The 24666-nt window shown below is 26.4% G+C and overlaps 1 protein-coding gene across 5 annotated transcripts in view; it reads right to left on the bottom strand.

The window, feature by feature from the left end:
• Positions 1-20569, bottom strand: part of LOC114132062 (uncharacterized) — a 76587-nt gene extending 56018 nt beyond the window's left edge. The window contains exons 1-2 of one of the 5 annotated variants that reach the window (XM_027997442.2): positions 20163-20569; positions 16366-16438 (exon numbers count right to left, since the gene is read on the bottom strand). The gene's annotated coding sequence lies outside the window, so the exon portion shown is untranslated. Of the gene's footprint in view, positions 1-13575; positions 13599-14846; positions 14870-16365; positions 16439-20162 lie in introns of those variants that run through there. The other 4 variants (XM_027997440.2, XM_027997441.2, XM_050203313.1 and 1 more) reach the window with 4 other exon arrangements.
• Between the last annotated feature and the right edge of the window lie 4097 nt (positions 20570-24666).

The following is a 24666-nucleotide window of genomic DNA, read 5'->3' as shown; positions in this document are numbered from 1 at the left end:
TATATATTAAATATATAATATTATACAAATTGACACTAAATTGACCTATCGACGAGAGTGCAACGCGTAGATTGTATACGATACTATTTTTTTTCTTTACCGATTTTTTCAAATTATAATTTATCTGGTGTAGACTCATTATTATACTTGAAGCTTGACGGGAAATTTTTCAAGCAATTACCTTCTAATAAAACTAATCTTTTGGGCAGCAACGACGGAAGATCACACGACAACCATCTACAACGCATAATAATATCGTGTAAAACACGAGAAAAAGAACTGCATTGGTTATAATATTTATTTCGAAGGGTGAGTTTGCCCCAGTGATTATATTTTCATAACGATAAGGATTAAAGTATCATGGAAAACATTTTATGATTTTAGAATCGTACGTTAATAATATCTACGGCAACGTGATTTGAGAATAAATTATTGTGTTTAATAAACTAATAACATATAGGGTTATCACGGACTACCATCTAATTTCGGCTTTACGAGCGTTCTAATATTATAATTATATTATATTTCTACGAATTTCACACGTACCTACCCCTATCCACTCCCCTAACCTTCACCTAACCTATTTGTGTTCCAACTTTCAGACTTCAGGATTATGCTATGTTATGAAATTATATGTAAATGACGTAAAAAAATATGCTTTGCATAGTATTTTTGTAGAGAAGAAATTAATGAGACCTCGGTTGGGTTACTAACTAAAAATTAGCATATTTTATTATATACGTATACAGTTAGTACTGCTCGGGTAAAATTTTCGAGTACTCTCTAGAAATGCATTTTAACTGTAGTACAGTGACTAAAGTGCGAATGGTTGAAATATTATACTTGAATTTTATGCATTTGAGATTTTTTGGTGCACGACCCCATTCGTTTTATGTTATAAAATAATTTCAAATCATCTACGTCATAAACCAAACGGTGTTATATGTATTATAATTTATATTTGGGGATTAAAGTGTCTCAAAATTGTAAACGGTACAGTTCATTCCGATAATTTTTATTCGAGCGTTTAATGTAAACTTAATACAATTTTAATTTTATTACGTGGTTGTTAATTGATGATAAAGAGATGCACTTTATGTCCATTAATATTTTTAATATTTAAATTAATATTTCAAATTTTTGATTTTATTTACATAAAAATTTCAAATATTCATAACCAGTTTCTTTTAATAATAACTTTTAAATAATTATATTATTTTTGGTTTTTTTATAGAAAATTAAATTAATTTTTACTATCTAAAGCAATGTCTCAAAACTCAAATTTAAAAGAAAGACTCTACAGTACTTCAATAGATACTTAAAAATGGTCAATTTTATTACATTATGCTACTTATATCTATTAATAAAAACCAAAATCCTCTGTTTATAATATATTTAAAATATTATATTCTTTGTATATAACTTAACAGATAACATGTATGTGTTCATTATACTTTGTATAATACATAATAATGAATATTTAATTTTAAAACCAACATGTTTTAGATTCCGAACGAAGTGATGAATTTATTGATATTAAAGTGATGTGTATTTTTTTACATCTACGCTAAATAATAATAATTTAAGTGTTTATAAATTATCATAAATAATAAACTTGTAGATAATAGAAAAATAATTTTTTTCTCATAATAATATCATAAATCTAACATTTGGGAAATATGTTATATAATAATATTATAACGTCGTTAAATGAATAACAATAATAATGATTATTAAACAACAACAATGGGCATGGCATTATGTAGGTCTTCGCATCATACAGCCAATCAGCGTGCTATTCAATTATCATACTATTTTTCTATTGGTTATTATTATATATTATTATTGGATGTGTTTTAAACTACTCGAGTCTCAAGACTAAGTCCATCAGTCGTAGTTTGAACGCAGTGATCTATACTTCTAACCCCGTTGGACCATTCAAAGCACCGGGCCGTTGTTACATCTCATATATCATGTCGACAATAATAATTGATTCTTCTTTGATTCCATATACACATTCTAAGGTGGATCGTGGGCGATTGCATGGAAAGCATGGAGTTTATTACAAGGTATTTAATTCTTTAACAGTTTTACTTACTCCTAATAAAAAAATATCATTTGATTTGATGATTTTTTTTTTTTTTTGAGGGGGTATCTAAGAATAGATTAGACCATTACTATTTTAAAAAAGTGTAGATTAATCGCGTAGTTAAACGTAAGAACTTTTAACATTCCACTATCAATTAAATTACTATTTTCAGTACACAATACGATTTTTAGACTATTTAAATTGATTTTAACCTTTAATAAATTAGAATTTATTGAGATTTTCAAATATTTTAATTTTTAAAAGGTGTTGTTAAAATATTTAAGGTAGGGCAAATATCGTAAAATTCGAATTAAAGTTAACACATAATTTTTTTTATTAATTTAAAAAAAAACAAACCACGTTATAATATTTTTTTAAAGTATTTTAATTTTACATTTTCACAAAATACATCAAATTTACAAAAATTATTCTATATACTCATTTTGAGGTGGGCCGTGGACGATTGCATGGAAAGCATGGAGTTTATTATAAAGTATTTAATTCTTTAAAAGTTTCTCTTACTCTTAATAAAAAATATCATTTGATTTGATGATTTTTTTTTTTTTTTTTGAGGGGGAATCTAAGAATAGACTAGATGGTTACTATTTCAAAAAAGTGTAGGTTAAACGTAAGAAATTTAAACATTCCACTATCAATTAAATTACTATTTCCAGTAAACAATACGATTATTAGAATATTTAAATTGATTTTAACCTTTATTAAATTAGAATTATTAGCATTTGAGATTTTCAAATATTTTAATTTTTAAAAGGTCTTGTTAAAATATTTAAGGTAGGTCAAATATCATAAAATTCGAATTAAAGTTAACTCATAATTTTTTTTATTAATTTAAAAAAAACAAAACATGTTATAATATTTTTTAAAAGTACTTTAATTTTACATTTTCACAAAATACATCAAATTTACAAAAATTTTAAAATAAATAGGTACGATTCAAGTTAGTCAACATAGATTAACTATCATAAAAATTTAATAAAAGTTAACTCATAACTAGTTTTTTATTAACTCAAAAAAATAAAACACGTCATAATAATTTTTTTAAAAAGCATTTTAAGTTCAAATTTTTACAAAATAAATTAAATTTAAAACAATTCAATAGTATAAACCATTCAAATTCAAATAAAAAATAACGATTTGTTAGTTATAAATTGTAATTAAAAAATAATAAACTGACTTAAGGATAAATAAAATGAAATACGCATTGAAGCAATTTGAATATACAATTTTTGATTAAATTATTTTTTTTATGTAAATCTATAATAAAAATTCATGAAAGAAAATAACAGCGTTATGATTAGAACAAAATATATAGATGTTCTGATAAGTTGTAAATTGCAACAGGCTTATAATAATTGAACATTCCTTGATTATTTCGTTTCCTGATAACATTTATGTTAATACGCGATGGATAAAAAATATGATCTCATGTAAAATAATTTCTGTTATTTTTGGTATATTACAGAAAATCATATTTTATTCCAACTCTAACAAATTTATAATTATTATCTTTTCTAACAGAATATTGTATTTTACATGCGACTGGAATTTTTACACAAAAACAGTTTTTGACCAAATTGATTTTTTATAACATGGTTGATACTTATTAACTAATCACTGTAAATACTTGAAATTATCACAAAGTGTTTATATTAATGTAATCTATACACCGCAAAATCTTCAAAATATTTTGGCTTTTTTGAGTTATTTATAGACAACTGAAATTTTCAATTTTTCTAAGTATTTTTTTTGAAGTGTCAATAAAACATTTTGCGTACCCAAAAAAATTTAAAACTTTAATACAAGGTTTCTTGTTAATCTTATTGAAGTAAAAACATAAAATAAAAAATCGTTAGTCACATTTTTTTTTCATAAGCGTTCAAATTCAAATTTTTACAAAATATGTCAAAATCGCAAAAAATTTCAAGTGATTTTGTAGTAGATAATCATAAAATTGGATGTGTTTATATCTTAAGGTTAAAAATTCAATACTAAGTTTTTCACAAGTTTTCCTTCGAATAGCTATAGAGAACTCGAAACTTCATTATAGGAAAAAATTTATTTGTGTTTGAATTTCAAGTTTTTACAAAATTGCGTAACGATAACAATTTATCCTCAAACGATTTTAAATATTTGTATTTTTTAAAAATTACAAGTCATATCTACTTAAAAATTTCCTCAGATATTAAAATTGGTATTTTATTTATAGGATTTAATTTTCAAAATATATTGCTTATTTTAAGACTTTTTATAGACATTTGAAGTATTCGTTTTTGTAAGTTTTTTTTTTTATAAATGTCGATAAAATTTTTTTGGCTGAGTCATAAAATACTTGAAAATTTAGTACAACGTTTGTCCTATAGTGATCAAAAAATTTAAGAATATATGGGCACAGTTTTATTTTATTAACGTTTGAGGTTCAAATATTGACAAAAATTCGTCAAAATCAAAAATATTTGCAAATTATTTTGTAGTTAAAATGTGTAAAAAATTTTTATAAGTAGCTAAAAGTTGAAAATGTAATACAAAATTTTACATAAAATTGGCTTACAATATTTTATTATTGAAGAACTTTCATTTTGGTATATTCAGGCCATTAAAACATAACCACTTTTTTCACCAATCACTAGAAATTATATCCTAGACTGACAAATCATCTCCGTTCAAAATCGTTTTTTGTATACAATGATACCTATCATTTTATTCAAATTTAATAAACCCATTATAGCGACTTACTATACAGCAGAGCGTTACCCCCTCACTACTCTTTTATTTCATTATAATTTATAACTGCTTAATCATTATTCGTAATATCAAATCTTATTGTACATTCGAATTTATTGTACTTCATTATTCGACCACATGCATATTTGTGAAATAATTTTTCAACTTTGGTTAAACGTTCAAGTAATTTTGGTAAAAGACAAATTAATAATTTTAGAATAATGTAAAATACCTACGAAATATTATTGTCTTTTCTTCGTTTATTAATCTTTACATATTATTATATTATATTAAGATAAGTTTGTTGTTTATAAAAATTCAAGTTAAACCTTGGAAATGATAGGCACTTAATGTCAATATCAATCAATTTTTAGTGAGTTCATAATATATTTAACACAGTTTAATAAAATATATATATTTTACCCCAAGTTTATAAAAGGAAGTATCGTTATTGTTTATAATATTATTTTTTCGCTCTAGAACATCGATATTTTCTACGCGTATAATGTCTTTTGTGCAACATAATATTAGCTATTCAGCGTTAAAAATATTATGTACAATAGTAGATATAAATAATTATATTATTTATATCAATAATAATAATTATTATTATAAATAAATAGTTATAATAATCACTTCAATAACACAATAATTTATCAAACTAAAAATCTAGTTTTACTCACTGTCGCATTTCGTGATGAATATTGTACCTAATATTTTTGCTTATCCGTTTGTAAAAATACAAAAATAATTTATTCTATTTTACGTACGTTCTACAACATACATATTATTATCATTATAATGCTGGACTATAATATTTTATTTATGATTTATAGTCTTATATATAAGTAAATTTGGCGAAAAAAATACCTATATTATATCATACTTGTGTAGTGTAAATACGTTTAATTTGGTTTGATTTAATTGTTGCTTACTTACAATGTGATGCGACTATTTAATAATTTGCCTTATCTTTGATAGATCGCAGAGATATGCAAAAAATATTCAAACAATGCTCATATTCCCTTTTTAGACTTTTTGAAATTTAGTAAAAATAATAATAAATTTTATTTCATAATAATTATAGACTATAGTACTTATATTGTGAGACTATGGATAACTTTTAATTGGTAATTTATACTTTCGCAACACTCCGCAATGAACGTTGTGTTTTCGTATAGGTTATAGATTATTTAAATCGGTCTATTGATACTAAATCCCATTACCAATAATGGTTAATTTATAATTGAGACCCACTGATCTTAGAACTAAAATTGAATTAGAATGCGATATTTTAAAACAGCATTTGATGAGAACGAACGGTGAACTATCACGCAATACCGCATCCGCGCATAAGCCATGACAGTATGTTTTTACACGAATGTTGATGGAATTTGTTAACCAACTTTAAAACAAATAATAAACGAAACGTGAAAAAAACGGTTTAGCACGTAAAAAAAATAAGTTCAAACCTTTTGTCTAGAATTTAGGGTGAACACCGTGTAGACGTAATACCTATTTATAATGACAGTAGAAATATACAAAGTTATCTGTGACGCCCAACTTAGTGTTTTTTACTTTTCAATTGGCACGGCTTTTACCATTTTATAATAAATATAACAATTCAGTACGTTAAATGAATCGAATTTTTTTTTTAGTGAAATTTTTCACGCTATCACTTAAAATGTGTTAATCAGAATATTAAACTTTGCTACGAAATGGTTTATACGCTTCATTGATTCATCAATACGTGTAAATTATGTATACAGTAATGAACAAATATCATAAACTATTATATACTTAATAAGGTATTACTTTATTATAGTATTAAATATAAACTTTTGCTCCGTGAAAATTATGAAAAATGAATACAATTTAACACCATAGTTTGCTTAAAAGCAATTAAGTAAATTGTTTTAGTTGTTAAGATGTGTACATATCTATTTAACTAAAATAGCACTTACATTATTTCGAATAAACAACAATATAAAATAATCTCTAATTTAATGTAATTTAATGTACGATATATAAAGCTGAGCTAGTTAGGTTATTAAATATAACAATACATTTAGGTTTTTCTCTTAATTTACCTCAGTGAAAACATCACATTATTTGACCACAATATACAAAGCTCATAATTAATCAAAATCATTTCAACGTACACTATACATAAGTTGCCCAAAAATAATTTTAAATAAACGTATAAAACACTATAATAGTCGTATAATAACAATAATCATAAATATTACAAACGTATCCCAATCAAAACAACCATATTTTATGTTCTTCATATCTGTTACTCGAATACTATTATATTTTTTGATTTGTTTTTATATCACGAATAGGTCTATTTCAATAGATATGGTACGCCGCAGGTGTATAGATTTCATAATACTGATTTCATTTATTTTTACGTAATGGGTCATATCTTGAATATATTGGAAACGGTTTCAATATTGCGCCGCATCAGGGTGGCAAATATTATGTTCAATAAATTTTAAAATATTAACAAAATATGTAAATAATAAAAATAAATGTTAGTACAATAACCAATGGAATAAAAATGTTTATAGACTTCGTAAATTAAATATATTTTTATCGGTTTTACCGTAAATAAAAAATGTATGGGGTTGGATATATATATATATATATATATTTTTTTTTTTTTTTTGAACTTTGTGGGTGTATAATAATTTTAAATTTCACATAGTACCGCACCGTATAGATTGAAGATTGGACACATATGATACTTTACAGAGGTTATATTTAGAATTCCCAAGTAGTATTACGCAAAACTGCGAAAAACCACAACTATGCATGTACCTACCATAGTTACTTCTCGATTCCCCTCGGGATGGCAAACTTATGCATTATTTTACAACTTTTTAACAATCCCAGAAACTTTAAAATTTCACAGATTATTTATTTTATTATTCAATAGACATGGTATATGTTGATTTCACGTTGATCATTTTTACATTTTTTCATTACATATTTCCAATTTATAATTCAGAGTTTTGACATTTAAAAAAGTATGAACAATTTATAATTTTGTATTATTATTTTATTAAGGCTTTATCAAATATGGTTGCATACTTATAAATTGAATAGGTAGATACATTAGGTACAAGTTAAAATTACAACTTAAAACAAATTACAGAGTTTACAAATGTTGGGCTAAGTTTATACGAAGAAAAAATGTATAAATTGCTGCTGTGTTTTCTTTGTTGAGTTAATAATGCAGCGAAATTGAGTTAATGAAGGTTTTCTTTTCTTTGGTGTATTTTTGAAATTTATTATTTAAAATATTTTAACAATTGAGTTTGTCCTACTGTTGTAAAATACGTTAATGGTTACCAGTAATAGTTACATTATTATATTGTTTATGATTTTATGAAAGTAATATTATTGATTAAAATCTTAGAAATAACAATTTTTTGTCCATTTTATTGTTTTTTTTTTTTAAATAAAATGTCAAGTTATTATTCATAATATATCCCTCGAGCTTTCGAATACTTTATAACATTATGTATGTGTGTATGTGAGTATTTTACAGAGGGCGTGAAATCATACATTTTTATTGAAGTATATTTTTTATTTTTCAAAATGACAATTTTAACATATGTGATTGAGTAAATAAAACTAACTAATGAAGATTATGTTCTCATCATGTAGGTACGCTTTCTACTTGTACCAATATATGTTGATTTTTATTAATCTTAAATTGTATGATTTTTTTTCATTCATAACAATATTAAGTTCTAATATTATAACTCTTAAAATTGTATTATTTATATTTATATATTTTATTATTATTATTTTCATGATTTTTTTAATTCTTATATGTTAATATTTTTATGATTGCCTATAATATAGATACTATAAGTGTACAATTTTAATATTCGCAGTTAAAGCTTCTCAGTCGAAAAAAATATTTCTAAAGCCTAAAAATTGATTAAGAAAGTAAGACTACTTACAGTAGGTATTCTAATTGATTTTTTTTCAAATATTTATTATATATTAATGATTGTCATAGTTAATACTTGTACTATTTTTATTGATAATTAATTATTTATTATTCGAGTCATACACTTAATATTGAAAATTAGACTTGAAAATTGAAATCGCCCAAGTAACTATACATTTTGTTTATACAAAAAGAGTCTTTATTATTTTTTTGAAGATATGTGCCTTTAAAAATTCATACTGCGAGCACTGTAAATTTGGCGAATAAAAATATACGTATTGTATTGTTTGCGACATAATAATAGAAGCATTATAGTCCGCATTGTGCCTATTATGTACGATGCCACTCACTGCTTCTCCAATATGTCTACTAAGTCATATCATTACCTAATTGGGCATAGACATCAGATTTAATCGAATGACCATCACCCCCTTACTTCTCAAATTCCTATAGAAATACTACTCTAGAATATATTAGAATATATTAACACAATACGTATATCAGACATTCGCACAGGTTACAAACAACGCAAAAGAAATTATTTATTTGAGCCATACATCAAATCATAATAAGACTCGGCTAGTCACTTGGGAGGAATTTCTCACTACGGTCGAATTTTCAATCGATAAATACTGGTAGTGATATTGTTAAGAATTTATTAGGAACACGTAAATATTACTGACCCAAAGCTATTACCGCTCTGTTCTACGAAAAAATAACACTTAGTCGTAATTTAATTTGGCCAAAAGCTCCACGAAATAGGTTTATTCTTTCCCCCAAATAAATATGTTTACTGGACATAATAGTTTTTAATGGACAAAATGTAATTTTTGAAAGAAATTTCCATACAAAACCCAAATTAATACTTGACAAATATAGTATAATAATGGATTTTAAATTGGTTACAGTTTTAAAAATACATACATTTGTTAGAAAATATTTTTTTATGTATTTTTCACATTTATTTTTATTTTTAATATTGGTTTCTGCGGTAAACTGTATCGAGCATGTTGTTAGAAAACTTTGTAAATAACATCAAACCATAATAATATTTTGAATATGTATTTTCCTTACATTAAATAATAACTTAATGCACCTATTTTAATTTGATAATTTAGTCAATATTTTGCTTTCAAGTTTAATAAAATACAATTGAAACTTTTAATTAAAACGTTAAACATGATAATATGATTTGACACAGCCCTAATCAACAAAAAGTTTTTGTAATTATTTTATGTTTAATACTATATCATTGTTTTATAATATTATTGTATATATTTTATAAACAAACAACTAACACTATATCATACAATTATTGTTAATTTTACTCACGGTAATAATATTATATTGTTATGTAATATAATGTTTTCATTTTTATATGATAGATAATACTATTTTATGTTTTTAATTATCGCGATCGTTCTCTATTTAACTTAGGAAAATAATTAAACATTATTTATTTTTTACAAATACCATACAAAGTATATTATATTCTTTTATTTGTGCAAAACTAATAGCATTGAGTCATGAATCTGTGACTCACGATCTCTTTAGAGTGGGTATTTTTCTTATATATATAATATATTATATATTTATTTTTATTTTTTGTAAGTGTTAATCAAGTTTTTAACATATTGTATTTACTTTCAGCCAATTATTAATCATATAATGTGTCATAACTAATATTCCTTTACCCGAGTCAAAATCTAATTTCTATAGCAAGTTAATATACTATTCTTACTGACTATGGTGTCATTATACACCATAGCCAGTAAGATATTATAATTATAAACATAGATAATATGGGGTACGTAGTAAAGGCAAAATTTTAATTCGTATTTAAATGGTCTGGTTCGGGATATTTTATAGTATTGTATGATCTGCGGTCATAAAATGTCTTCTCATAGGAAACTAAGCATGTTAAAAACTTAATATGGGAATCTATATAATGATAATGCCTAGAACCAACGGTATAATGTCTGTTACAAATAGTCAGTTTTGCATTTCATGTACACCACAAATTGTGTTTTACGATCGACCTTTCTAGCTATCGTGCAACTAATCAAAGTTGTATGGTACCTACCAATAAATAACTTTTTCCGTAATAATTTATAAATGTATATTGCCATATAGCCTGTATTTTATTCATACTTAATAAAGCATAATATTAAAGTGTCTATGCACATAAATAATTACAAAAGAGTACTTTCAATTACAAGTTTGTAAGCCTCGATGAAATAACTAACAATTTAATTATTTAATTAAATACTAATTAACCAATTAAAATTTGTAATAAAATGTATAGTTTAATTGGAATTAACACTGCAGAAAAACGTGATTTTTTTATACTTATAATATCAGAAATCGTAAGTCCTTTTATTTAAACTTCTACATGTGTAATTACTCAAATTAAACATAAAAAAAAAATAGTTGAATAATCAAGCTTGTTGCTATTTTACGTAATTATTCGAAAAATATAAGTATCTTATCGAATATAGGTACCTATTGTCTTCTTCTTAAACTATACAATTCATTTACATATCTATTATTAATAAGCAAATAAAAACAGTACGTTTTATATAAACCAGCAAACTTATACTCCTGTCAACAAAAATATGAATAAATATTTATTTTTTTTTAGTTTATCCCATAATAAGTATTTAATTTTAATGTGTATATATATTATACACTCGTATATCGTGTATCGATGGTTACATTAAAATAATATATGATTTCATATATTAGTAAAAATATTTTTATTTCAACGGACATTAGACAATATATTATTATTGTAGTAATATAACTATTTTCTGTTGAATTTTTCATACTATTTGACCTAATTTTTATCCTGACAGTCAACAGTCAACATCATCACGCAATCCTTTTAGCGAAATTGCATAAGTAAATGTATAATTTGAAATTTATTTCCCCAACACTGCTAAACAAACTTGAATAGAAATGAATTTAGAGCAAAAAGGAAGATCTAAAATGCATCTTATAATTAATGCGGAATGTGAATCTTATGATGTAAGAATAATTGCATTTGAATTCGCTATTGCGGTGAGAGAAGACTTCTTAGTAACAGTAAAAATGAATAACAATATGTTTTTTTCTAATAACATCAAGCAAAAATATGTTTAAAAATACCAATATTATATTTACTGAAGGTTCTATCACGAAATAAAGTTCTATAATAACATAATCATGCAATACATTGTTATATATAATAATCTAAGTTGAAAATTTTTATAAAATTTACCTTTAGAATAATGGTGCATGTATAAAGCTATATACTATAGAATATGATATATGAACGGTGTTAAATTAGTGTATAGTTCTATATTGAATTTTTTTTATGTTAAAATTAAAATACTAGGTTAGAGGAATATTTAATGTTACTCGTATTATATTACTATCATAATTATTGACAATAATACGTATTTTCTGAAAAAAATCATATCCTATAATTATAAAAACCTAAACATGGGTTATTATTGTTTTTTAAATATTTATGATTATGATAAAACTATTATAGTGTTTTGAACAAATATTTGTACTTATTAAGTACGCATGACAAGTACATTCCTATTCAAAAACTTATATGCACGGGTATATAATTTTAATTTTTCAGCTTTATGATTGCAATTATTTAACAAACAATATTAAAAACTCAGTTGTGTCAATATTTTAAGGGTTTTCCATCCTTATTCCATTTTAAAAATTAAATCTCAAGAGAAATTGAGTTCTATGTAAAAACAAAAAAAATATCTCAAGTGTTAGAAATAAATATTAAATTACTTTGTGAAATTAGGGTTTTTCCTACTTTTTAAGCTGGCTATCGGTCAAGTTCGTGTTAAAATTTTTTTTGAATATTTCAGAGATGTTGTAATTATATACAATTGAAATTGTTGAACGCTAATCGTTGAAAAATGTAAAAAGTACATAGCTAATCAATAGTTTTCAAATTACAGCGCATTAACCGTCGTTGTTTTTAACTGCGTAATTTGCGTTTGAAATTCGAATAAATCATTACCATATTATTACCTATTATTATTATTATTATTATATTATTACAGAACGTTAAATTCGATAATTTACCGACTGCAGCATTGATGACATTGTACTATAATATAGTGTAGTATCATTCCTAACGTTCTACTTTATTCCTGGATAATAATATTATCTTTTTGCATGTAATTCGTTTACGTGAAACGTTTTGATTGCTCGGTCGTAAAAATAAATACGGAAATGCATTCAAAGCACTATATTATTAATACGTACCACGTACGGTATATTAATACCTCCACGGAAACCGGTGCGAGGCACGAAGAATCCAGGACGTGAAAAAGTGCAAATAAAACGCGGACTCGAATCGCCGAGGCGTAAAATTCCATATTACCAAAGTTTTTGGCCGGGCAAAACGGTTGTAGCGTTGGGGCATCGTGGGGGAGGGTTAAGTGGTGACCGAGTATTGTGTCTCATATAAAAGTATATGTTACAATATATCCTAAGGGTAGTTTGTGTGTGTGTGTGTGTGACGGTGCGTATTATACGGAGAAGAGTGTGGGGTTAACTATTATAGGCGTCGGACTTGCTGCGTCAGGTGGAGCCCTTTACGGACACTCGTGCATGGCCAAAATGTATCCCTATATGTATATGCACAAAGACGGAAGTATAATAGAATAGAATATAATACGTAAACGTGTATAAAAAAATGTAAAAAAAAATTACGGTTGACGTTGCTCGCCGTATTATAGGTATACCTGCGGATGCTTACCAATATTCTATACACGTGGTTCAAACGATTTGTATTGACTACTATTGCTTCTGTGTATGTGTGTCTCTCTTTCTCTCTCTCCGTTTTATATTTATTCAATTCGATGAATAAACGAACACGTGTCGGCAAGCAACAAGAGACCGGAAGCGCGTGTATAATAATATGTACCTTTTTATGTAGTTCGTATGCGTAGGCGTCTAGGATACGCGTATATCATTTTACGTTTCGTATATGCGTGCAACGTTATTGTATTATCTACAAGTCGAAAAGTTTATCTATGCTTCAAACGAAATGCTACCTAAAAAGTCGTATTTGAGAAAAATAAATAATGATTTCTAAAATATTTTAAATTGATTTTTAGTGAATATGTACTAAACTTGCTATCAAACATTAAAGTTGATCATGATGGTATCCATGTAATGGATCGACATCGGTAGAACATTGTTACCTACAAATAAAAAAAAATTATTTTAGAATCGAGACAATTGTTCAACAGAGGCTTAAACTTAGACAAAATTATATTTTGAAATTATACAGTTGTATTTTGTCATGTTTATCATAACGACATAACATGTGTCACTACGGATAATTTTAATTTATAATACTCGTATTATCAACAATATACATGAATACTCTTATAATATATTTTATTTATTAGTAAATATGTTATTTGTTTCAAACACGTTTGTGTAATTTTATAACAATATAATTTTGCTAAAATAACCTTGAAACTAGCTACAAATTAGTGACACAGAACACACATATTTAATATTATTAATTATCAATAAGGTGTTTGTTCCAAAAACTGTTCAATAAAATATCAAAACAGTTAAGTGTCAGTAATAATAATTCGTCTGCTATCCAATTATTATTTCAACTTGAACGATATGTTGGAAAAGACCCAATATAACAATGCATAATAAATATCAACTAAATTATTTAACTATACGATTTATACCCTGACTATTACTCTTACTCACTTTCTCTCTCTCTCTCTCTCTCTTTCTATCGTTAACTGTGCAATGTCGAATCTCAATCTGGTCACTAAAATTAATTGTGTAATTTAATATAAATTTTTAACGTATAAACACGACTTAGAAGTATATGTCTCCGTCGCTTATAAAGAAATATATGGGTCTGTCGATTTCCCTCTTTCCTTTTGATTGCATTAGTCTACGTTGTACCGTATTAAAATCTGTATATACCAGAGCCCTATAATAAATATCAAGAGATGGTCAATTGAGAGGTAACCACTTAAAATTCCTACCTACCTTACGCAGTATAATCCGTAATTCTCGTGTACCGTGAAATGATTATGTTAACTTGTATATTTCACCTGTATAACAGAGCGTGTTGTCCCATCAAGTAATTTTAGTAAATAGATTCTTATCCATTCTTTAAAAATCATACATTATACATAAACCTAATATATAAATGTATTATTTAATTAGTATTGAGGCAAAACGAAAATAACTAAACGTTATTATATACAATCAACAAGTAAACAATAATACGAATCTCCAATAAACACAAGTTATTAAGTTCAGTATTTGTTTGAGTACAAAATATACAAGGTAATTGAAAACTAAACCAATACAGTAAATGTATAGGTAGTCTGTATAATTAACTGATTAATTTCCATGATACGATGTACAAACTTTACATCATAAGTCAAATAATTGAATGTGTAATTGTGTATATTATACATTTATACATGTATATATTGAATCAGTGATGTGAGTTAATGTGTTTTTCAAATAAATCCTTATTAACGATAAAATTAATAGTTATTTTGTCAAAAATATTTGTATGCATTTCGATATGTGTTATTCCTATAGGGAAAACCAAAATTAGAAAATACACCAATTATTATTAAGGCATCGCGTTCTTGATAGATCATTCATCTTTAAAGAGGAAAGTTTTTTCTTAAAACCAAAAATATGTATTAGAATTTAGAAATACTGAAATGCATAAATTAATGAACCTAACCTAAGCTCGTGGGTGTTCACTTAAAAACAGTTAGAATTTTAGAATTACCTCTTTATTTCTCAGTAAGGTAATATGCATGTTCGGTCTATGGTGAATAAGTATGCATGACTGCATGAGATTAATAGTTATCGCGCTAAATACAATCATGGGCAAAATTATAGTAGGATGCTTCTAACGAACGTTAACAGTGAAATTCACTAGATAGAGAAATCACTATTGAAATTGAACGGGCGTAGCAGATTTTTAACAAAAATCATCCAAGGATGACTCTTAAATAACATTTTTCGACTACAATAATTACGAAAGAGTATTCTAAAATGTAAACTAAGCAATTAAAGAACACCTCTTAGAAAGCAAGAGTAATATTATAGAATAAAAAAAGCCTACAACATGTCCAAAAAATTTTTAAGTTGGGGCACATAACCATTTGAAGGACTCTAAAACATCTGTAAATGAGAGTTGGAGAAGGAAAGACATCGAATGCGAATGTGAAAATGTTCAGACAATATAAAACCTACTGGATGCTAGCTTGCAGAAATTTTTCATACAAGTACGATACAGCAAACTTTAAGTGGTAAAGTTTTGAAGCCACTTAATGAAATGCAATGAATTTAATTACTTCGACTGTATTTTATATATTATATTATATTATTATATGTGTTCATCTATTTCATCTATTATTTATTAAAGAACATTTTACTAGTTATAATATTTTTATAAACAATGTTTATAGAGACTTGAATTTAAATTTAAAAATATTGTTAGTAACTTATTAAAAAAATATCAAAATCAAAATATTACCAAATGCCGATATTACTGTTATTGAAATGTGGCTAAGTTTTCTTGAGACCCCATCTAGATACACCAAGAGCATCTGTAATTTTAAGACGTATGTGAGCTTAAAGAATCTATAACAATTTTTTATAACTTATATTTATACATTTAATTAATTGAAAAAGGTGACATGATAAGTCTACATTTTATTTTAATTAGAAAATTGGGATTTCTAAATAAAAATAACATGTTTTCTAAAATACAATACTATGAATTTTTTATGTTTGGATATTCACTTGTATATATTTAATTTTATTTAGTGACATGTTTATGATATCCTGACTTCCGCGTTATAAAAACTGCACAAGACATGCACATTGCACATGAATAGCGAATAGGTACATGCTGCTACAGAAAACTATGTCATTAAATGTAAATATAAATAAATATTTTACATTTTCTAACCTAAAAACCTAAATTGAATTCTTTAGCATATAAATATCATCAACATATTATACTATAGGAACTATAAGAACTATATACATATTATACACATTATACTACAAGAGAAAATTACAAATGTCATAGCATCATAAATTATTAATAATGATTTATAAGATAATTTTTAACAATAACTCAAAATGTATATTATACATCATCATTGCGTTGATATCTGCTTCAGGAAATTCTACTTTTTAATTATCTGTATATACTTTCTTTATTCTTCGACAATTTTCAATGAAAAATTCTACTAATATTACAACGATTATTATAAACATTTATAGACTTGATAATATTCTATCATTAAATTGTTTGTATATTAACTGTAAGAACATACTATATAGTCATTATAATATAATAATGACTATTATCAGTACTTTGTCCATCCTTGAACTTTCACAAGCAACAAAAACCAAAACCTTCGTACAAAATATTTACGATTACAACATAATGTAATGTTAGTACAGATTTAGAAACATTTTTAGCACTAAATTTCATACTAACCGAAATTATAATGATAATTTTATAATTTAATAAATTATTTGAAAAAAGTTAAATAAAATTATAATTAAATTACATTAAGATACCAATCGCAAATTATTCGTAATACAAAATATAATATTAATATATTAATATTTATATTTAATCAATATACGAATATAATTATAGTGTTAGGTATTTTGAAGATATAATTTATGCATGGATACGATTGCATAAATCTAATTTTCAATCACATAAATATTTTATAATAATGATATTAATGTGTGTATTTATATTAAGTATTATCAATATTTAATAAATTGTATTAAAAAATAAAACACATTGTAGATTTGTAGAAAACTAATATTATAAAAACATGTAAGCTATATTTATCACAACTAATTTATGACACTTTATCTAACACAATCACATAACTATGATTCAATGTATTTGTTCTATGTTTTAGAGAATAAATAACATAATGATACTATGATGTTTTAATTTAATGCTTGAACAACGTGAAGAAATAATAATTTATATCGCATTGATATTTGTTTTTTTTTTTGTCTATAGCACAAGAACTTTTATGTTAAATACGATTTAGTTTATATAGTACTTTATTTTATTGTATCTTAGCACACTACCATTAAAATGTATTATATTCCATAGAATAAATATCTTCTGTAAACGTAATAAATGTATAACTATTCGTATTGTAAATGCTAAATGATAAAGATATTATAATATGTGTATGCGTATTATACGAGTACTACTAAGGATTTTATTTCTGTTGTTGTAAAAAAGCGATTCAATTGTATGGTGGTTAATGAAAATAAAAAAAAAATTGAGAAAATATTTTAAGACATTTTTTTATTTATTTGCTAAAACTTAAAACTATAATTATCAGTGAGAGCGTTTATTTTTGATAGTAGGCTGTATAAAATTATCAACAGCTGTAAATAAAAACTACAAAACAAATATCGTCGATAATAATAGTTGACAGGATATAATTTTAAAAGTACTTTGAATTATAGTACATATTTTTATCTATAGCACCTACCATCTAAATTCATTTAAGTATAATATTCTCATCGCTACTTTCAAAACCACTATCGTCGATATTTTATAGTGTATACTATATACTCTAGAAACTTATAAATAAATATTAAACGAAAATCAATAATAAGTTTCAATAAGTATATATTATTTCCGATAATAACAAAAACGAACACTAAACTAACAACGCCTTTATATTCAAAATAAGATACATGTTTCATAGAAGTAAAATGTTTAAATTTAAAATATTATTCATATAATAAAGTACTAAAAACCGATTTTGACGTCACGTAATATATGTTATAGGTACACAGTGGATTGCATTAAACTAAATAAAGGTTGTACCGTAATAATATATTATATTTGACAGCAGATATGGCAAAGTGAAGATTTCGATGATAATTATGAGGTTTTACGATAGTGTGATTGCATATAAAGAAAACATATTGGGTATTTAAAATTCAGAAAATTATTTGAAAAAAAACCGTTTATACAGTAGGCACATAATGTTTTGAGATAAAAATAAAATATATATATTCCGAGAGCGAGATATGTGTATAGAATTGAAATTTTTTGAGAACACGACCAAAATGTCAAATTTGAATAATTCGGGATAACGATAGAAGAAAATAAATATTTATATGTGCGAACGGGGTGGGAAAAAAAGTGTTTATTAGGGGCGAAATTTGGCTTTCGGATCACGTAATTCGGCTGTGCCATTGGTGGCCTAACGTGGGTCGTTTTATATTATTTTTACCTACCTATGCAACGAACGGTGGTTTCTAGAAAAGACCATCGAAAACCAAAATTGCGTTTTTTTCGTCAACGAAATAGAAAAAGCTCTACCCTAAAAATATCGTTGACGGTTTTGATAATCATGACTTTCCCGAGGAAATAATCGAGAAAAAAGAATGAAGACCGACTATATTATATAGGTATATATAATATATATATATATAAATATATTAGCGACTGGGTCGTATAAAAATTGCCGATACGTGGAGGCAATAAATGTTACGTGTGATTTTAATTCAGTCTTTGGGAATATCACTTTCACAAAATTCGTTTTAAACCTTCGATCTGTTTCCAATTTCGTTCTACAACGAAACGAGTTTCTATAGAGATTTTTTCTATTATATCTCAACAGTATTTCAAGCCCTAGTATACATAGTAATATTATATATACCCAGCTATGGTTTATGTGACAAAATGACTATGATAATAAGTTATAATGATATGCTGTTGAAAATATTAATATATTAATATGATTGTTTAAATATGCACAAATTATTAAAAAAAAATAATAATAATAATAATTATCATAAATAATTTGTATTTTTAAATCAACGACAATATGTTTCTATTTTAGCAAAACGCGTGATTAATTAGCGTTTCATAGAAAATAGTTTTAGTAAATGCGGAATTATTTACAAAAACAGATAATAGTAAAAAAAAAAAAACGTTTTTATTCATAAATAATTAAGTTGAATGTATGTATGTAACTGTATTGCCTATAATGAATAATGACTAGATTAATATTGCCCCCCCCCCTTAGAAATGAAAATTTAAGCGTAACATCAGAACTAAAAACACAAAGATGACCAAATAAATAACGCAAAAAAAAAACCAACGAAACATGAGTAAGAAACGAGTAAATCACATAGTAATATTGACCATAATATAGTTGGTACGTGGTGATGAAACTCATAGGAAATTCGTATTGTCACGTATTATATTCTTTGCATTACCTAATATTTACTACGTCTGTTGCGATAAATCGCGCCTACCTGTAATCGGCGTCGGCGGCGGCGGCGGCGACCGCGAGGAGAACTCGCGGCGTTTCTCGTGTCTCTACGCTTGCCAGACGGTACCGGACTTCCGGTATGTCTATAGCGCGATGTGTGCCGGCGCACAATATTAATGACAATATAATAATATTATCTCGATATCCTTCTTTGCCGTTGCTCGCGCGCTCGTCTTCCTTCCTGGACGTCGTCCGGCTATCACCCGGTGGCGACCGCCGATACGGTCGCGGCGTAGTAGCGGACCACGACGAACTGATAAACCATCATCATTAAATAGCGTCGTGCCCGTTCGCGTCGGCCGTCGCCGCCGTCGTCGTCCCGTACACTAAGCAACAGAGTGTACGGCGCGAGTACAACGCAACAACAGAGACCGTCTCGGCGCGTCGTCGGCGTCGGCGGCGACCGTGTGGCCCAAGCGTGCCGCCGCCGGCAGACGGTCGGTGGCAGTCGGCGCCAGCAATACGCCGCCACGGCCGCCCCTTTTAGCACCCCCTTTTCCGCCCTCCCCGTCCTCCGTACGCGCGCACCTCCCCGCCGCCGTAGTAGTCGTAGTCGTCGTTGCCACTGCGGGGCGCGAGCCAACGTCCGAAGAGAATCGCCGCGCGGCAGGAGGGTGCAGGAGTGTAATATTATATTATTATCGCCACTGCGGGCTATATACGACTTACAGAGCATACAGTGCAATACGACTGCTGCCGTTGTTCGCCGCGTGCAGACGGGGTACGCTTTTGAATTCGCCGAGTAGACTATATGCGTTTATTCTACAAATTCTGGTCGTCAAGTCCTAATAAGTTGGGTTATTGAGACTCGTCGAGACTGCACATTGTATGTCTCAAATAAAATAGCTCAGATTTGCAGTTAATCGCGATGTTAAGAATTTAACATAATAAATTTAAGGATTATAAAATATAGTTCTGAAATACGTTTAAAAATTCCAAAAATTAGAATTTAAATAAATTAAATTACTAAAGAATTGGAGCGGTGAGTGAGCACGACTATGTTTGTGAATCACTCAGTATATAGAACGATGGAAATATCCGATAAGATTACCTAGCATTACTTTACTTTATTTCAATAATGTGAGTTGAGATATGACCTTGTCCTAACTTTTACCACCCAACATAATTGGGGTTTGATAAATTCCCACACGAAACATAACAGGTAAGCGGTTACATATGGAAGTTCTTACACGAACAAAAATACACAAAAAGGTAGGTACATTATTATTATTATATATAATATATACGTATGATAATATGTATACTATAATACTAACATTATGTATACATGGACTGAATTCAATAACAAATTGGATAAGAGTTTTTCTACACAACAAACAAACAATGTTGATCACACCAAATATACATTTAAATGTTCAGTTCTAAGTCTAAATAAAATACATTCGATATAATTTCTTATCATGTAAGAACTTACGTATACATGAATGATTTTTACCTGATACGTCTTATTTCAGAATTTGTCTTACATTTAGCTATAATATAATATTTTAGTTTGATCGTTATATTATTATAGGTATTAAGAATTATCATTGTAACACGTATCCAATAAATCCACAGTTTAAATTAAAAAGGAATGGTCAAGTGAGTAACGTTCTACTGTATAGTACCTAATCACTTTAATAGTATAATGGATGTATTAAATTTGAATCCAATGATAAGTATCATTGTATACGAAAAACAGAGATAATTTGTCAGCCTAGGATATAATTTCCAGTGATTGGTGGAAAAGGTGGTTGTGTTTTAATGGTCTGAATACACCAAAATAAAAGTTCTTCAATAATAAATTATTGTAAGCCAAATTTATGTAAAATTTTGTATTAAATTTTCAACTCTTAGCTACTTATATAAATTTTTTATAAATTTTAACTACAAAATAATTTGCAAATATTTATGATTTTGACGAATTTTTGTCAATATTTGAACTTCAAACGCTAATAAAATAAAATTGTGCCCATGTATTCTTAAATTTTTGGAACACTATAAGTAAGACGAACATTGTATTAAATTTTCAAGTATTTTGACTCAGCCAAAAAAAATATTATCAACATTTATATAAAAAAAAAAAACTAAACAAAAACGAATATTTCATATGCTTATAAAAAGTCTTAAAATAAGCGAAATATTTATAAAATTGAATCACGTAAAAAAAATCCAATCTAAGATATCTAGAATGCCAATCTAAATAAGTGGAGAAATTTTCAAGTATCTACGGCTTATACTTTTTGAATAATAACAAATATTTCGTAAAAATCATACACTCATAACATTTTTCCTATAATGACGATTCGAGTTTTCTGTATGGTTATTCGAAGGAAAATTTATGGAAGACTTTACATTGGATTTTTTAACCATCGATAAACAAAAAAAAAATTAAGATTTTTAAACTACAAAATTATTTGCAAATTTTCGTAGTTTTGACATGTTTTGTAAAAATTTGAATTTGAACGCTAATGAAAAAAGATGTGACTTACTAACGATTTTTTATTTTTTTTTTTTTTACTGCAATAAGAACAACAAGGAACCTTGTATTAAATTTTCAAGTTTTTTTTTGGGAACCCAAAATCTTTTATCAACACTTAGTAAAAAAAAAAAAAAATACTTAGAAAAATCGAAAATTTCAGTTTTCTATCAATAACTCACAAAAAGCCAAAATATTTAAAAATTAAGCGGTGTATATAGATTACATTAATTAAAAATTTTGTGATAACTTCAAGTATTTATTATAATCAATTTATGAGTGTTTAAAGTTCTTACGATTAACCTACGACTAACCTAAGCATTTTGAATAGTTATCATCTAGTCTATCCTTAGATACCCGCTCAAAAAAAAAAAAAAAATCAAATCAAATGATACCTTAAATACTTTGTAATAAATTCCATGCTTTCCATGCAATCGTCCACGGCCCACCTCAAAATGTGTATATAGAATAATTTTTGTAAATTTGATGTATTTTGTGAAAATGTAAAATTAAAATACTTTTAAAAAAAATTATAACGTGTTTGTTTTTTTTTTTTTAAATTAATAAAAAAAATTTTTAATTCGAATTTTACGATATTTGACCTACCTTAAATATTTTAACAACACCTTTTAAAAATTAAAATATTTGAAAATTTCAAATGCTAATAAATTCTAATTTATCAAAGGTTAAAATCAATTTAAATATTCTAAAAATCGTATTGTGTACTGGAAATAGTAATTTAATTGATAGTGGAATGTTAAAAGTTATAAAATAGTAACCGTCTAGTTTATTCTTTGATTCCCCCTTAAAAAAAAAAATCATCAAATCAAATGATATTTTTTATTAGGAGTAAGAAAAACTTTTAAAGAATTAAATACCTTGTAATAAACTCCATGCTTTCCATGCAATCGCCCACGACCCACCTCAGAAAGTGTATATATGTATAGAATAGAATCGATTATTATTGTTGACATAATATATGAGATGTGACAACGGCTCGGTGCTTTGAACGGTCCAGCTTGGTTTGAAGTGTAGATCACTGCGTTCTAACTACGAATGAAAACCTAATCTTGAAAGTCAAGTAGTTTAAAACACATCCAATAATAATATATAATAATAACCAATAGAAAAATAGTATGATAATTGAGTAGCGCGCTGATTGGCTAGGTTATGATGCGAAGACCTACAAAATGCCATGCCCATTGTTGTTGTATGATAATCATTATTATTATTCATTTAACGAAGTTATAATATTATTATGTAATATATTTCCCAAATGTTAGATTAATGATATTATTACGAGAAAAAAAAATATTTTTCTATTATCTATAAGTTTATTATTTGTGATAATTTATAAAAAATAAACACCCTAAATTATTTTTATCCGTAGATAATATGAAAACAAAATACACATTATTGTAAAATCAAAACATTCGTCACTTTATTTAGAATCTAAAACAAACCTATAATATTATTTAACATTAATTAGAGTTTAGCCTTTAATTTGAATTTCTCATTGTTATACTGCCTAACTTAAATTTTGATAATTATAATGTGAATAACGTATACTTAATAGTATTATGTTACTTGATTCAAATTCATTCGAGGATATGTAACGAAAATAATTTTCGCTTGAAATTTCCGTTAAGTACAACTATTCGACCGTTTAGTTCGTTTTTGTTTAGACCGTTTGTTTATTATATAGTCATATAATATTAGTTCCAAATCAAATGTCACTCAAAAAATTAACCTCGTTGAGACATTAGTATGTTGAGTGATGAAAATTTATTTTAACAAGAGATTGATAAATATTTTATTATTTTTGACGCAAAAATAAATTGATTTTCAACAATGTATTTTTTGTTCAGAAATATATTTTAAGTTCGCAAAGAGATTTTAATGAATAAAGTGCCATTATCAACCCATAATTATTCAGAGAACTAGAATATCTGTATATATATATCAACCAATTTCAAGCGAAGCAGAACCACTCTACTGTTTTTTTATG

This window comes from Aphis gossypii, chromosome 3, assembly GCF_020184175.1.
Source record: "Aphis gossypii isolate Hap1 chromosome 3, ASM2018417v2, whole genome shotgun sequence".
Classification (NCBI taxonomy): Eukaryota; Metazoa; Arthropoda; class Insecta; order Hemiptera; family Aphididae; genus Aphis; species Aphis gossypii.
This window is presented reverse-complemented; position numbering and strand designations above follow the sequence as displayed.